We start from the raw sequence: 3,564 nt of genomic DNA, 5'->3' as shown, positions 1-3,564 counted from the left end.
TGTCATGCTTTCAGACATTTATCGTAGTCCCCATGAGTTTTTACCCACCCCAAGTTTTTGTAGCAGCCAATATCTCCCAGTAATATCAAGAGGCATAGAAATAAACCCAAAATATGGAAAAAACAATCTATATAGATGAATATATTCATAACTATTTATAATATAAAAATAGAAATGACTGAATTGGCATCAAGTGGGAGATTCTGTAATCATGACACATTTACTTGATATGGTATTTTATAGCCCTTAACTAATGCTTTGAAGGTTATATAATAATGTGAAAAAAATACTTAGAGTGTAATATTAACATGTAAAAGCAAAATACAAAATTAAATATCTAGTGTTACTATAATCAGATAAAAAATACGTCAGAGGAAAAAGACAGAAGGCACACTAACCTGCTAACAGTGGTCACAGGAGAAAGGCGGGGTTACAGATTATTGATTTTTATTGTTACATTGTCTAGTATCTTTAATATGCTAACAAATGTGTTATCGTTACTATACTTTTGAAATTAAAGAAATATGCGACAGAAGCTCTGTGCTATATTTTATGTAAATCTCTAGATTTCCTAATCTAAAAGAAAGTTAAGAGCTCTCAGCCCCATGGGCCTGGAGATGCTTCTGGAAGCAACCTCACCATGGCTGGCCAAGGAGGACCCCAAGTTCAGTTCAAACTTGTATTGCATGGTGATGGCGGGACTGGGAAGGTACATGTGTGAAACATCAGCTGACCGGTGAATTTGAGAAGTATGTAGCCACCCTGGGTGTTGAGGTCCCTCCCTTTGTGTTCCACACCAACAGAGAGACAGTGTGTGGGATACAGCGGGCCAGAAGTTCAGCAGACTGAGAGCTGGCTATCACATCCAAGCCCAGTGTCCCATTACGATGTTTATGCCACTTCCAGAGTTACTTACAAGAATGAGCTACCTGGCACAGAGATCTGGTATGAGTGTGGGAAAACATCCCTATCATTTTGTGTGGCCACAAAGTGGATATTAAGGACAGGAAAGTTAAGGCAAAACCAATGGTCTTCCACCGAAAGAAGGATCTTCGGTATTATGGCATTTCTGCCAAGAGCAACTACCGCTTTGAAAGCCCTTCTCTGGCTTGCTAGAACGCTAATTGGAAACCCTACCTGGGAGTTTGCCGCCATGCCTGCTCTTGTCCCGCCAGAGGTTGTCCTGGAGCCAGGTCTGGCAGCACGGTATGAGCGCGACCCAGAGGTGGCTCAGACCACAGCTCTCCTGGGTGAGGGTCGCGGCCTGGGAGGAAGGGAAGCTGCAGCCCCGCGTCAGAAGTCTAGTTCAGAGGCCACCGTCGGTGCTGTCAGAGTCACAGGTGCAGTGCGTTTGCCACTTAATCACGTGGCTGCGAGGTCTCGATCTTTGGGATGCTGAAGGAGATGAAGGCTTCCAGGTGAGTGTGGGAGTTAATACCTTCATTTTTTGGACCTACATTTTTAGCTGTTTTGGAACGCAGTTGTTTCCTTATTGAGTTTCAACAATAAGACTGCTGCAGTCACATCATGACATTTAGTGGCGAGACCTTGATTGTTACAGTGGTTCCCACTCCTTTTCATTTAGAATCAGGATAAAGTTGTATTTCAAATATCAAAAATAAAATAAAACAAATTAATATTATTAAATCTTTCAAACGGGCCAGCAGAACTATTCCGAGGCTTGCTGGACACCTGTGCCTAGAAAGACTATTTGTAGGACCTGAGGGAGCCAACTTGTCTGGGGAAGAAATTGGATCCTTCCTGTACTATATTAACCTTAAAATTCCTAGCAGGAATGAAAAAGATGCCATCTCCATAATAGCTATATTAGGATTTTATGTGTGATAACTGCATAATTAAAAATCCATAGTACCAAAAGTCCCTATATAAAGAGGTTTTTGTGTTTAGCGATAATACTAACGACAGAAATCAGGAGAAGGAAGTAGTTTAATGAAACTTGAATAGTCAAAAAACAATCAAAATGAAATATGTATGTAGTGAGGCTTAGCTCTAACATATTCCTATTAAGCTCCCCGGGGGTTGAAGAGGTATTGCTCAGACTCTGAATCGCGAATCAATACTGGTCAATGGTGATTTTATTTTGGTGAGAACAGCACGGAATACTTTTATTGACTCCCCTGATGTTTACTAGCAGGCAGGCCTCGTGTGAACTGCTGTGTCCTCGGCAGAATGTGGATTTTGAAGGCAGATCTCGGTTCAAATCCCAGCGTCACTACCACCTCCTGACTGTGTGACCTTGGGCAGGTCCCCACGCTTACATGGCACAGCCGGCTGCAGGAACCGGAGAGGACGGGTAGGGGGCAACAGCTTTCTATCAGGTGCTTCCAACGGATGGCGAGTCCCCTGCAACCAGGTAGGAAGCTTCCTCGGCCTTTACACTTTCACTTTAGAAATGGCTAGAACTGCATCTCGGTGAGAGCAAATGTGGGAATTAATATGCAATTGCAAGCCTGCTCAGGACTCCCACACTACCCCTGCCGCCTCAACACACATCCTTCGCTCCATTCTCAGCATCATCTGACATTGCATCCTCCTTTCATCTCCAATCAGGCTCATTTTCCAAGATTCTCCTCCATTTTTATATCCAAATTTACAGTGATTCTTTGGCACAAAGTTGTTTTATTATTGATTTTTATTGGGGTTAAATCCTCCAACTGACCTATTTCCACCTAACTGTTCCAGTTTTTCCTTACCAGATTCCCATTTATTGCCCCCACCCCATGTTGCCATGCTCCCCTTGCAAGTTCCAGCCCTCCCATAAACCCAGGTAGCCCTTTAGCTGGCACTTGACCCCATAGCTCACAAACATATCCAAAAGCACATATATCCCTCTCTCTAGGGAGGAAAAAAATCATCAGGCAGAAGGATGCTGATGCTGGTAACTGTGTGCTGATTATCAGTTGATAAATCAGTTCCTCTTCCCCTTCCACATCGCCAGCAGTCAACTCCTTATCAGCAAGTAACGGTTCTGGAATCTGACTGCCTGGGTTAATCATGATAACAAAGTGCTTAGTGCTTGACAGTTAGTTAGCACTCAGCGAGTGTGAGCCATTGTAATGTGTCTATATCCCCTGTAAGGAAGCAGTGGTCAGCTATTGTTTGACCTCTTCATGGAGGTCAACTGGTGCGGCTTCTAGGACCCTCTGTTTTATACAATTCTTACCTCACTCCTCTCCCCTTTTGGATTTCCCAGGTGACCTGGCAAGGCTCTTTCCACTGTAGAATTCTAAATCTCTCTGAGGACACAAAGAAAGCAATGGACCATACTTTTGCATATAATTCCTGAAGTTCACAAAATTCTTTTTTTTTTCTCCAAATATATTTTATTGATTTTTACAGAGCTGAAGGGAGAGGGACAGAGAGTCAGAAACGCTGATCAGCTGCCTCCTGCACACCCTCTAATGGGGATGTGCCCACAACCATGGTACGTGCCCTTGACCGGAATCGAACCTGGGACCTTTCAGTCCGCAGGCCAACGTTCTATTCACTGAGCCAAACTGGTTAGGGCCACAAAATTCTTAAATACCATTTCTGGCCCTTAAA

The 3,564-nt window shown here is 43.4% G+C and overlaps 1 pseudogene; it reads left to right on the top strand.

The window, feature by feature from the left end:
• Nucleotides 1–640: 640 nt before the first annotated feature.
• LOC132241722 (GTP-binding nuclear protein Ran-like) lies at nucleotides 641–1,399 on the top strand (annotated as a pseudogene).
• Nucleotides 1,400–3,564: the final 2,165 nt, after the last annotated feature.

Source organism: Myotis daubentonii, chromosome 9, assembly GCF_963259705.1.
Source record: "Myotis daubentonii chromosome 9, mMyoDau2.1, whole genome shotgun sequence".
NCBI classification, from domain to species: domain Eukaryota; kingdom Metazoa; phylum Chordata; class Mammalia; order Chiroptera; family Vespertilionidae; genus Myotis; species Myotis daubentonii.
Note: the sequence above shows the minus strand (reverse complement) of the source record. Positions and strands in the feature narration are given on the sequence as shown.